At 41.4% G+C, this 14,244-nt stretch overlaps 1 protein-coding gene and 1 long non-coding RNA gene across 3 annotated transcripts in view; one reads left to right on the top strand and one right to left on the bottom strand.

The window, feature by feature from the left end:
* LOC140460892 (uncharacterized) overlaps positions 1 to 14,244 on the top strand; it is a 57,807-nt gene that overhangs the window by 40,819 nt on the left and 2,744 nt on the right. The window contains exon 3 of the long non-coding RNA XR_011954382.1: positions 14,137 to 14,209. This is a non-coding gene — a long non-coding RNA (uncharacterized lncRNA). The remainder of the gene's footprint in view (positions 1 to 14,136; positions 14,210 to 14,244) is intronic.
* dse (dermatan sulfate epimerase) overlaps positions 1 to 14,244 on the bottom strand; it is an 85,814-nt gene that overhangs the window by 27,800 nt on the left and 43,770 nt on the right. The gene's annotated exons all lie outside the window — the stretch shown is intronic.

Raw genomic sequence — 14,244 nt, forward strand, 5'->3', positions numbered from 1 at the left:
CTCCACACTTCCCACCGACCTATCACAATCACCTCCTACCTTCACCCACCTATCACCATCCCACCTACCTTTCCACCACCTTCCCCCATTTATTTCTCAGAAGATAGGAGTAATATCCCAACAATTAAAGGGAGTCAGGAGGCTGAGTTGAGTATGGTTGTCATTACAAAAGAGATGGTGCTAGAAAAGCTAAAAAGTCTTAAAATTGATAAATCTCCTGGCCCCGATGGGATACATCCTAAAGTTCTGAGAGAGGTGGCTGAGGAAATAGCGGAGGCATTGGTTGAGATCTTTCAAGAGTCACTGGAGTCACGGAAAGTCCCGGATAATTGGAAGATCGTGGTTGTAACCCCATTGTTCAAGAAAGGATCAAGACAAAAGATGGAAAATTATAGGCCAATTAGCCTAACCTCGGTTGTTGGTAAAATTCTAGAATCCATCATTAAGGATGAGGTTTCTAAATTCTTAGAAGAGCAGAGTCTGATTAGAACAAGTCAACATGGATTTACTAAGGGGAGGTCATGCCTGACAAACCTGTTGGTATTCTTTGAAGAGGTGACAAGTAGGTTAGACCAGGGAAACCCAGTGGATGTGGTCTATCTAGACTTCCAAAAGGCCTTTGATAAGGTGCCACATGGGAGGCTGCTGAGCAAGGTGAGGGCCCATGGTGTTCGAGGTGAGCTACTGGGATGGATTGAGGATTGGCTGTCTAACAGAAGGCAGAGAGTTGGGATAAAAGGTTCTTTTTCAGAATGGCAGCCGGTGACGAGCGGTGTCCCGCAGGGTTCAGTGTTGGGGCCACAGCTGTTCGCATTATATATTAATGATCTGGATGAAGGGACTGGCGAAGTTTGTAGATGATACAAAGTTAGGTAGACAGGCAGGTAGTACTGAGGAAGTGGGGAGGCTGCAGCAGGATCTAGACAGTTTGGGAGAGTGGTCCAGGAAATAGCTGATGGAATTCAACATGAACAAATGCGAGGTCTTGCACTTTAGCAAAAAGAATAAAAGCACAGACTACTTTCTAAACGGTGAGAAAATTCATAAAGCCAAAGTACAAAGGGATCTGGGAGTGCTAGTCGAGGATTCTCTAAAGGTCAACATGCAGGTTGAGTCTGTGATTAAGAAAGCGAATGCAATGTTGTCACTTATCTCAAGAGGGTTGGAATATAAAAGCACCATTGTGCTCCTGAGACTTTATAAAGCTCTGGTTAGGCCCCATTTGGAGTACTGTGTCCAGTTTTGGTCCCCACACCTCAGGAAGGACATACTGGCACTGGAGCGTGTCCAGCGGAGATTCACACGGATGATCCCTGGAATGGTAGGTCTAACATATGAGGAACGGCTGAGGATCCTGGGATTGTATTCATTGGCGTTTAGAAGATTAAGGGGAGACTTAATAGAGACGTACAAGATAATACATGGCTTGGAAAGGGTGGATGCTAGGAAATTGTTTCCGTTAGGTGAGCAGACTAGGACCGGGGACACAGCCTTAGAATTAGAGGGGGTAAATTCAGAACAGAAATGCGGTGACATTTCTTCAGCCAGAGAGTGGTGGGCCTGTGGAATTCATTACCGCAGAGTGCAGTGGAGGCCGGGACGCTAAATGTCTTCAAGGCAGAGATTGATAGATTCTTGTTGTCTCGGGGAATTAAGGGCTAGGAGGAGAATGCGGGTAAGTGGAGTTGAAGTGCCCAGCAGCCATGATTGAATGGCGGAGTGGACTCGATGGGCCGAATGGCCTTACTTCCACTCCTATGTCTTATGTCTTCCTGGTCCAGGTGATGCCCAAAACATCAACTCTCTTGCTCCTCAGATGCTGCCTGACCTGCTGTCCTGAAGAAGGGTTACACCCAAAACATTGACTGCTCCACCTCCTGATGCTGCCTAATTTGCTGTGTTCTTCCAGCCTCCTGTTTGTCTACTATGCTTTTTCCAGTGCCACACTTTATCATCTCTGACTTCTCCAGCATCTGCAGTCCTCACTATTTCACAGGGTTTGGGTAAGCAAACATTGTTCACAGGACAGTACACAAGCTTCCCTCATTAGATTAGATTAGATTTGATACAGTGTGGAAACAGGCCCTTTGGCCCAACAAGTCCACACTGACCCTTCGAAGAGTAACGCACCCAGACCCATTTCCCTCTGACTAATGCACCTAACACTGTGGGCAATTTAGCATGACCAATTCACCTGATTTTCACATCTTTGGACTGTGGGAGGAAACCGGCACACCCGGAGGAAACCCACACCAACATGGGGAGAATGTGCAAACTCCACACAGACAGACAGTCACCCTGTGCAGGGCAGCATCTCCACACCGGTGTCTTGGGTGACATCTAGAAGCTGAAAAGGGACTTTTTTTTGGTTTCTTGATTAATGAACAAATTCTACTGTGCATGCTACTACAAACTTTGCTATTGTCACTGTGTTGCTGTCAGACAATTCAAAGCATAAATCAGTTTTGACACAAAATTTACACTGAAACTATGTAGCATGTGTGTCAGATTATTCAATGCCAGTAGCACAAAATGAGCTGCAAATACAATGAGACTGTTTTGCATTTGTGATGAAGATCAACTTTGTGATATAATGAGATTCGTTTAATCATGACTCTGAGGTCAGTAAGGAAGAAGACACTCGTGTGGAATAAGCATTTGAAGAGAAAAGGTGACACGTACCACATTTGAGTGCGATATAACATATCCAATGGGCGCAGATGTAAATAATTCCATACATAAGGAAAAGCCTATCTCGTCATAAGGAGCAAGCAATCTCAGCAACCATGTAGGTCCTGCCTGGGATGCCTCAGACTGGTACCTCAATGTGTTATTGACATAAAGCACAAAATAAAGTAAATTTCACATGCTTTAATGTGAATTGTATTAGTGTACTGAATTCTACAACAATTAGGAATAAAGATTACCAGGTCACTGCCACACAATATCACACACAAAGTGCTCAAATCAAACCTCCCAGAGGACAAGGGTTGATAGGGCTGCAGTTCAATATTCTGAAGGACGTCTGCAACAAAACTACAGAAAATATCGCAGGGAAAATTCACAAAACTGCCAAAAAAAACGGTGGCCTGGATTTTACATTTGGGATGATATAGTTGGATGGGTGTCAAAATTGGAAGCCCATCTGCTCCTTTAAAATAAGCTCTAACAAGCTCAATTGACAATTAACAAGCAGACTGATCTGAATATTAAGTTGCCTGTGCCATAATGCAGTTGGCGTGGCAGCTGTGTGTGTTTGTGAAGTCTGCTTCATTACCTGAAGTGAGAAAAGGGGAAGGGGGGAAAATGCACTCCCCAAAACAATACCCTCTTTGTACATTCCCACTTGCCTTCCCTACCCCACCCCTTTTGCTCATGCTTCCCCTAAAATCCAGGATTTAAGCAGAGTCTGGGATTCATGAACCCCTGTCATATGACTGTGTGCAATTCCAGCAGTATCCACCGCTGAACTCTGCTGCAGCTGGGTCTGCAACAACCACTGGCCACTCAGGTTGGGTAGTAGATCTTGAGTTGAAAAGTGTGGTGCTGGAAAAACACAGCAGGCCAGGCAGCATCCGAGGAGCAGGAGAATCGACGTTTCAGGCATAAGCCCTTCTTCTGCCCGAAATGTCGATTCTCCTGCTCCTTGGATGCTGCCTGGCCTGCTGTGTTTTTCCAGCACCACACTTTTCAACTCTGGTCTCCAGCATCTGCAGTCCTCACTTTCTCCTAGTAGATCTTGAGGGCAGGAATTCCTCAATCTGAGGGGTGAAAGACTCACTCCTTCTTCTCCTTAAGGCTACCACAGCACGTCGTTATATAGGGCAGCCTTTTTTTAAAATACAGTGTGGAAACAGGCCATTCGGCCCAATAAGTCCACACTGACCCTCTGAAGAGTAACCCATTCCTCTACATTTGCCCCAGCTAATACACCTAATCTACCACAGTCCAGAACACTTTGCCCATTTTAGCACAGCCAATTCACCTAACAGGCACATCTTTGGGTTGTGGGAGGAAATCCACACAGATGGGAGGAGAATGTGCAAAAGGGGTGGCATGGTGGCTCAGTGGTTAGCACTGCTGCCTCACAGCACCAGGGTCCCAGGTTAGATTCCAGCCTTGGGTGGCTGTCTGTGTGGAGTTTGCACATTCTCCCTGTGTCTACGTGGGTTTCCTCCCACAGTCCAAAGATGTGCAGGTCAGGTGAATTGGCCATGCTAAATTACCCATAGTATTAGGTCAATTAATCAGAGGGAAATGGGTCTGGGTGGGTTACTTGTCGGATGGTCATAGAGATGTACAGCATGGAAACAGACCCTTCGGTCCAACCTGTCCATGCCGACCAGATATCCCAACCCAATCTAGTCCCACCTGCCAGCACCCGGCCCATATCCCTCCAAACCCTTCCTATTCATATACCAATCCAAATGTCTCTTAAATGTTGCAATTGTACCAGCCTCCACCACTTCCTCTGGCAGCTCACTCCATACATGTACCACCCTCTGCGTGAAAAAGCTGCCCCTTAGGTCCCTTTTATATCTTTCCCCTCTCACCCTAAACCTATGCCCTCCAGTTCTGGACTCCCCCACCCCAGGGAAAAGACTTTGTCTATTTATCCTATCCATGCCCCTCATAATTTTGTAAACCTCTATGAGATCACCCTCAGCCGCCGACGCTCCAGGGAAAACAGCCCCAGCCTGTTCAGCCTCTCCCTGTAGCTCAAATCCTCCAACCCTGGCAACATCTTTGTAAATCTTTTCTGAACCCTTTCAAGTTTCACAACATCTTTCCAATAGGAAGGAGACCAGAATTGCACGCAATATTCCAACAGTGGCCTAACCAAAGTCCTGTACAGCCGCAACATGACCTCCCAACTCCTGTACTCAATACTCTGGTTGGGCCGAAGGGCCTGTTTCCACACTGTTGGGAAACAAACCTAATCAAAAAAAAGCCTCTACACAGACAGTTGCCTGAGGTTGGAGTTGAACCCAGCTCCCTGGCTCTGTAAGGTAACAGTGCTAACCACTGAGCCACCATGCTGTTTTATATAATTGGCATTGACTGTTCTAACCTCAACATCCAGCTCTGTCTTTTCAAACGTGTTAAATTCTAAACCTACCTTCCGAACTCTGTCTCATAAATCTTATGTTTACCAGAATCTGAGCAAATAATCATAATATCCTGCTTTTCCATCCACTGTATAATCATACACTATTGAAGTGTCTATTTCTTATGTATCTCTGTGCAAAGCAAAAATTCAATGCATATACTTATCTACCCATATTACATTATTTAATGCCTCCTAGTTATCTCAAGTGGAAGGCACTTTTCTCTCTCTGCAGCAAGTTCCTGCTTTGAAAAGGGAGCTGCCACACCATCCGTGGTATGTGTGAGAGAAATGCTTATCAATAATGCAGGAGGTAGTATTCACAAACAGCTTTCACTGGCCCGTTGCACATAATTTAAGCATAACATTTCTTTATAAATGATCATTGACCTAAAACAATAACTCCATTGCTTTCCACAGATGTTGCCTGAACTGCTGAGTATTTCCAGTGTTTTTTCTTTGTTTGTATTTTACATTCCTCTTTGCCTCCTATAATTTTATGAAAGCAGGTAAGAAGTGCTGTATGCTTTTTCAAATGACATATACAGCAAACCTTGAATGGTGCTACCCACTCACTGCCTGTGTACTTTTTTCCCTATCGTTAATTCGAAAATATTAGCCAAAGAAAGTCAGTTGCCAAACTAATTGCAAAAGTAGAGCTGATTCGTATATTTAAAAAAAACCACCTTTCATAACCTCAAGACACTACAAACATTCTTCACATCAAATGAATTACATTGAAATCTGGCCCTTGTTGAAATGTAGGAAACACAGCAGCTAAGTGTGCATACAGCAAGGTCCCACAATATCATCATCAGAAGATGAACAGATCACAGGAATACCATGAGACAGTAGACAGAACTTTATAGTTTGATGCCTCACCCAAAGGACCACAATTTCAAAGTGCAGCATTTACACAGTTGTGTCTTGAAGTGCCAGGCTAGGTTATGTGCTAGGAGAAAGGTGAGGACTGCAGATGCTGGAGATCAGAGCTGAAAAATGTGTTGCTGGAAAAGCGCAGCAGGTCAGGCAGCATCCAAGGAACAGGAGAATCGACATTTCGGGCATAAGCCCTTCTTCAGGTTATGTGCTCAAATGTTTGAAGTGAAGCATGAAGCTATAATCTGTGAATTCAGAGACAATATTAGTCTCTCTTGTAGATTGAGTTATGTCTATCACATAATTACAAGATTGTTTCATTATCACTGCGGTACTAATTCTACTTGATTTCATCAGGAACAGCATCAAACAAAAACATTTACTGTCTAGTCGCTTGCCCAGAATTCATGTACATTTCCCTGTTCTTTCAGATTACATTTTTAAGAAATTCTTAATATGATCCACAGGCTTCCAGGTTCATAAGAACATAAGAAATGGGAGCAGGAGTAAGCCATCTGGCCCACCGAGCTGTTCCTCCATTTAAGATGATCAAAGGCTGACCTTTTCATGGGCTCAGCTCCACTTACCCGCCCACTCACCATAACCCTTGAACCCCCTTACATTTCAAAATTCTATGTGTGCCTTAAAAACATTCAATGAAGTCGTCTCAACTGCTTCATTGGGCAGGGAATTCCACAGATTCACAACCCTTTGGGTGAAGAAGTTGCTCCTCAACTCAGTCCTAAATTGATATTTCCAATTATTTTGGTGCTATGCCCATTCGTTCTAGTTTCACTTTTCAGTGGAAACAACCTCCCTGCTTCTATCCTATCTATCCCCTTCATGTTTCTATAAAATGCCCCCTTATTCTTCTAAATTCCAATGAATAGTGTCCCAGTCTACTCAATCTCTCCTCATAATCCAACAATTTCTGAATCAACCCGTGAACCTTGTCTGCACACCCTCCAGTGCCAGTACTTCCTTTTCATTTCCTTCCAGTAGTTCCTTATCATTTCACATATGATTGACTACACGCTCCATTGTACAGAGATTACACACAAACCATCAACCACTCAAGTTTCTCACTGCTCCTGAAAACAACTTTAAATCAGTTTATCAATTATTCTAACTATTGGCTGATGAAGGGCAGTTTGGCTTCCAAGAATCAGAGTTTATTTTCTGTTTACTCAGCTTCATCATCTTTTCAACCTGGACAGCATCTGGTATCCCTCACTTCTGCAGAATTACACATTCCACTATAAAATGGACAGACATTCAAATTTAAATATGTACTGTGATTTTTTTTTAGCGACAGGGGATTTCCGTTGAAAAATCAGCTGTATCTGCTTTAGTCAAAGTCTTGAAATTTGTTAGAATTGTAAGATGCTATGAGTTTTATTAAGGCTCAATAACTGTTGTCAAAGTTATTGGGAGTAGGACTGTTTACTGATTATAAATTAAGAAACATAAACCATAGCAAATTGATTATTAATTGCCAAGTACTATTGTTAATTAGCACATTAAGTGAATCTTATTGCTTAGGAATAGGGAGTATATTTTTGCATAAGGTGGTATTTCGAACCTACAAACAAGGAACTGCTCCATCATTCAATAAAGTTGTGGCTGATCTGATTGTAATCTCAAATCCACATTTCATCATAGCCTTGATAAACTTTCTGCTGCTTGCTTACCAAGAATCTCTTCATCTCTGGCTGAAAAATATTTAAAGGTTCTGCTTCCATCACCCTTTCAAGAAGGGTTTGAAAGATTCATAATCCTCCAAGAGAAAAAAAAGCTGTTTTTGAATACATGATTTGTTATTTTTAAAGTAATCTTGTCTGAAGCTGAATGTGTAAATCTGCAGGTTCTGATGAAAGGAACTTCAGTGTAAGGAGTCTAATTTTCAAGTTACTTAATATTAACTTGTTGCATATGATCATGTTTAGTATAGCTTCCTCCCTGGTTGGCTCCAAAACATGCTGTTCTAAGAAACAATCCTGAAAATATCCTATGAACTCCTCACCTAAGCTAGCTTTGCCTACCTGATTTTTCTAGTCTATATGCAGTTTAAAATCTCCCACCATTATTGCGTGTCTTTCTGATAAGCTTCTATTATTTCTGCCTGGCTGTTTCACCCGACATTCTTGTTACTGTTAGGGGCCCTGCGCACCATTCCCACAAGTGACTTCAGGTCTCCGTCATTTCCCATCTCTATCCAAACCATTTCCACATCCTGGTTACCTGTACTAAGATCTCCTTTCTCTTTAATGCTAATAGCATAATTAACTAACAAAGTTACTCCACCTCTTCTTAGCTTCTTACCTTCCCAAAATGTCCTGTGCCCTTTTTAATAGTCAAGTCCCAAATATGTCATCATGTAGTCAACTGTGTAAAATTTATAACCTTTGCTGCTAGTAGTAAGGACTATTGGTATTAGAAATGCTTTCCTGGTATTGGTAACCCTTACAAGGAGTAACTTCTTTTTGAGTAAGTATGATTAGCAGTACAGATTTCAAGACTGAAATTGTTTGGCAATCAATAATGTCAATACACCTTAGGCTGGGGGAGTGCCTGATCTTGGTGCTTGACTGGGATTCCCTCACATAGATTAGCTGAGTAGAGTGTAGAAGAGTAGAGAGGAGTTTGTAGAAGTAGAAAATGGCCTTCAGTTTTGATTATATTAGATTACTTAAAGTGTGGAAACAGGCCCTTCGGCCCAACAAGTTCACACCGCCCCGCTGAAGCGCAACCCCTACATCTACCCCTTACCTACACTACGGGCAATTTAGGATGGCCAATTCACCTGACCTGCACATCTTTGGACTGTGGGAGGAAACCGGAACACCCAGAGGAAACTCACGCAGACACAGGGAGAATGTGCAAACTCCACACAGTCAGTCGCCTGAGGCGGGAATTGAACCCAGGTCTCTGGTGCTGTGAGGCAGCAGTGCTAACCACTTGGTTGTTGTGTTATTAAACTGATGTGACTACACTACGAGTGCAAAGGAGATTTGCAATAATATTATCAGGAATGGAGAATTGTAGCAATGTAAGCCTAGATAGGTCGCATTGATTGCTTTGGAGCATAGATGGCCAAATGGAAATGTATTTGAGATATATGAAATTATGAGGAGCATAGCTGGAACGGAAAGGAACATCCATTTCAGTTAGCAGACAATTCATAATCAGGTTGTCATTCTTTTCACCCAGAGATGATGGGTCTGAAATTCTCTGTCTGAAAGAGTGACAGAGGCATGTTTTACACTGATTAACTAAGTGTGCCTGATTATAACTGCTGCTCTTTATGTTCACCCAGACGGATAAATCAAACATCTCACTGATATTTAAATAGTCCAATTACTGAAAGATTTAGTAAGCATGCATAAGGGCATGTATGAAAGATAATATTCAGTTCATACGCCAAGAGGTATGTATTGTTACATCTGATGATTTTTGCCTTTATATAAATAAGTAGCATATGTCAACTCTACAAAGGAGAAAATTTATGCCAATTAACCCAAGAAAGCATAAGCTGCAGACTCAAAGTTGATAAAAATAGTTGAGATGACTATTTCAGAAGAATTTAAAAGTCTAAATAAACAGAGATAATCTGTAAATACCAGAAAATGATTCTGCTTATGAGGAACCGCTCAGCCCATTATGACTGTGCAAGCCCTCTGTCAAACCTATATAATTAATTCCACTTCCCTATTCTCTCTCCACAACAAGAATGTCAATATGTTTTTCATTATACTTGTTTTGTTGAGAAAAAACTATAATATGGAACATATCTCTAAAAATTACATTGCAAAAGCTCATCTCAAAATTGTTGTTAGGAAAAGCTTCTTGAGAGAAACACAGGCTTCTATCACAGGTAGGAGTGCCATGAGTCTATACAAAGCATAGTTTACATCAGAGGATGCTTTCGGGTGGAGAGGAACATAAATGTTAAGCAAAATTCTGGTGTTAAAAGGTATATGACTGAGGGTTCTCATTTCCATTTGGCAAACTATTTGAAACATGGGCAGATGTAGAATATGAAGGAGGGGTTGCATTTGGAACAGAATAACAAAACAAAATGCCATGTTTTGCTTAAAGAGAGAATGAAGCAAAAGGTAGAAGGAACCCTGGAAGCTTTGACAAAGTCATCTTCACAATTCCTCCTCAAGTCTACACATTGTTCAGTTCCAATTGCGAGGTTGATTCAGGTCTTTCAGTTGTTATTAGTTGATTCAGGTGTTGATTCATTTATTTTTGACAAATATGAAATCTGAATGAATTGTCAAACCTTTGCATGAAAAAGTTAAAGAATGGGTTATCCACTAGTTGGTGATTCAGCCCAGGAACAATAATTAGCAATTGTTACTACCCTAACTTATATCAGGATAATTGACAAAATCCATCGTCATTACTGTACAGTTCTCACATCTTTATAGAATGTGCCTGGTAATTTGCTATTTGCCTCATGATTTGTGTATCAATAGTATGCACCTGGGAGCTCAATACTCCTCTATTGTTACTTAATTCTCACCAAATAGTTAATATCTTGACCCTTCAACTACATAACTTGTCTCCAATGCTTTAATCATTTTCTTGGCCAATGCTACCAACTATTTTTTTAAAACCATTCTCCTTTCTCCTGAATCTTATAGGCACAATGTTAAGTTCTGAATCCTTCCCGTACTTCTATGATTGTCAGTATAGCAGAGCCCCATGTGGCACTTGTGGGACTCGTGCCGACTTAGCTTACCACACACATACAGACTGCAAACACAAAAGCCACTTTGCATTTCCTCCCTATCCGTTTCCTCATATTCTGAGACCATCTGCCTTACTTGATTGCTGGTGCACTTTGTAGTTCCTCTCTAATTTTTCACCCAGCTCCCCTCCCACCCCCCTCAAATTAATTTTAACTCTCACCCACTATATTAGGTAAGCTTTAACATGCACACTGATCCCAGTATTGATGAGATTCAACCCATGAACTCTCAACAGCTTCCACCTGCCAAATTTGGTCCCAATGTCACAGATCTGAAACCCTCCATCCTGTATGATTTTATCGAACTTTTTAAAAATGTATTTGTGTTTGGCACTGGGAGTAAGTCCAGCTTTTTAACTTCCTCAGCAGATCCTGCCAGTCTGACTGCTGGCCTTGAATACTTTCAATGGTAATCATTTGGACATGGACCCCAATTCATGATTGGTCCCCTTTTATTGCCTCCAAACGTTCACCAGCTTAGTGATGTCCTTCATCTTGGCATTGACAAGGCAACATGTTACGTGAGCTTTGTACAGAGGTTGTGGAATTGTAGGCACTATTACCTTCACAATGAACAATCTCTGCTGATTTGCACGGGTGTAATATTACAGAGTGGAAGTAAACACAGAGAGGTTCATTGATTTTACTAAAGATAAACACCAAGAATTATTTCAGACAATCTAAAAAGGAATTTAATCTGCTTTTCCAGTGCAATATACCAGATTGTGAATCAAATGAAGAAAGCCTTAATGTCTGCTTTGTCTTACAGCAGGATCAAATTGATCATTGTGGAAACTATTACTCAGAGTATCAGGAAAACAACATTTGTTGTAACCCACAATTTATTTTTTTCCTGACATAATTAGCTCTTTGCGTGCACTATTAAAAAAAAAGTTCAAATCCATATAAAAGGCTTCCCAGAAGAAATTGTACTTATTTTGGAAGAGAGCCAGAGATGCATGTAAGAGCTGTGCATTACTTACATCAGAAGACATCATAAGTAAAGTATGTTATCTAAAAGGTGCCCTTCAGTGTAATTTATGTTATTGTTGTGCTGTGAAGTTAGAAATAAAGAAGAACAGTGCTGCAAACTTTGTTTTTCTTGTGAAAACACTGCCCATTTTAAAAAGCATTGTGGTTGCTGGAAGCCAGTTATCCCAGCTCTTTTAAAATCTCTGAATTCCTCAGAGTAGTTTGTACTTTCTACCAGTGTCTGCGTGGGTTTTCTCCTGGTTCTCCGGTTTCCTCCCACAGTCCAAAGATGTGCAGGTTAGGTGAATTGGCCATGCTAAGTTGCCATAGGGGGGAAAATGTAGGGGAATGGGTCAGTGTGGACTTATTGGGCTGAACCTAAAGTAACCCCCAAAAAAAATCTAAATCTAAATCTAGTGTCTTAAGACTAATCGACTTCATCTCCATCATAAGCTTAGAAGTCAGAAATACATGGATAATGTTCAGCACCTTTCACGGGTCCTAAAATACTGAAGCAGCTCATGCCCATATGCAAAATAAAAACTGGACAATATCCAGGCTTGGGCTGCCAAGTGGCAAGTAACATTCATACCACACAAGTGTATCAGGCAATGACCATCTCCAACAAGAGAGAATCTAACCATCAACATTTGACAACCATTGCTTTACCATCACTGAACCCCCACTATCAACATCCTGGGGTTAATCATTGAGGAGGAATTGAACTGGATTAGCCCTACAAATACTGTGGCTAAAGGAACAGATCAGAGGCTAGGAATTTTGCAGGGATTACCTCACCTCCTGACTCCCCAAAATCTGCCCACCATCTTCAAGGCACTGGCACTGAGCCAAATTCCAGAAATTCCCTCCCTAATAGCACTGAGTATATCACACTAAATAGACTATAGTAGATCACCACCACCACCTACTCGAGGGCAATTGAGGTTGGGTAACAAATACTGGCCCTGTCAATGAAGCCCAAATCCCCTAATTTAAATATTAAAAAATGTAAATAGATCATTTAGCAAACATTGCTTTAATTCCAATTCCTCTTCCCCTCTACCACATGCTCATTAAAATCCTGCTTTTAACACAGCACTGGATCGCTGTTACACAGTCTTGCATCCCCCCTCTTCATATGTAAACCTGAACAATAGTAGCTGTCAACAATGCAATATAGTCACACTGTGATATTGGGAAACTATTGCTTCTTGCCCTTTACCCGACTACAGAATTTGACATGGCAATGACACCTTTGGTGAATGCTTCTTCACTGTTGTCCAGCTGAATGGGACTGCACTTGGCTGGTTCTATTATCTAGCTAATCACAGCCAAAGTATCAATTTCATTGGGTTTGTCCCTGTTCACGCACAAACAACCTCTGGTGTCACATTAAGAAGCGATCCTTAGCTCTCTCCTATTTGTCATATACATGCTGCCTCTCAGCAACATCAAAAATATGGAACTAATTTACACCAATGCAATAGTGATACCCAGCTCCATCTCACTAACAATGTCTTGACTCCTCCATTAATACTAAATTATCAGAAAGCTTACCTGACATCCAATACTTGATGAGCAGAAATTTCTTCAAGCTAAATATCAGGAAGACTATAGTCACTGATTTCAGTCTCACCTCCAAACACTGGTTCATTGACTCTATCCCCTTTCCTGGCAACTGTCTAAGAATAAACTAGAATGCAACCACAGTGTCATAGCTGAACCAGAGATGTGATTCCAATCACTAAGACCACCACTTCCTACTCATTTAACATCACCACACTGACTCCACCTTAGCTCATCTGCTGCTGGAATCTTCATTCCTGTCTTAGTTAGTTCCAAAATAAACTATCCCAGCATACTTCATTTCATAACATTGAGGAATTCTAAAACTCTGCTGCCTTGTCTTTATGTGCAATAAGTTACATTCACTAATCGGGATTGTGCTTTCTGATCTGCACCGACTCCTGCTGAAGCAATGCATTTATTTTACAATTTTATTGCTTTCTGTTTTTAAATCCAATCATGGCCTCAAAGCCACCTATCTTTCTAATCTTTTCAGCCTTAACAACAGTTATCTTCACTTTGATAATTTTGGCTGCCTGAACAGGTTTGACTTTATTTGTTCAACCAGTGGTTTCTGTGCCTGCAAATGCTAAGCTCCAAATTTCCCTCCGTAAAGTTCTGAGACTCTCTAACTCTCTTCTTTTCCTTTACATCACCTCTTAAAACCGACTTGTTTTACAAAACTTTTAGCTGTTTGCCCTGTTTGCCTTATATGGCTCAGAGTTTAATTTTCTCTTTAACACTCCCATGATGCATCTCACTGAAATTTATTCCATGGAAGATATTATGTAAGTTATTGTTGCTATGAACATTATAATAATGCTCAAATTTCAGTCATGTATGTTTCCAACAGGCTTTCTGGGTCACTATCAGGATCAGGCACCTTGGCATTCCCCAGCTATCCCCCTCTCAAAGGAAATATTGAGGTAAGCCATAACAATCATCTTGTCAAACCTGAAAC

Source organism: Chiloscyllium punctatum, chromosome 3 (assembly GCF_047496795.1).
Source record: "Chiloscyllium punctatum isolate Juve2018m chromosome 3, sChiPun1.3, whole genome shotgun sequence".
Lineage (NCBI taxonomy): Eukaryota > Metazoa > Chordata > Chondrichthyes > Orectolobiformes > Hemiscylliidae > Chiloscyllium > Chiloscyllium punctatum.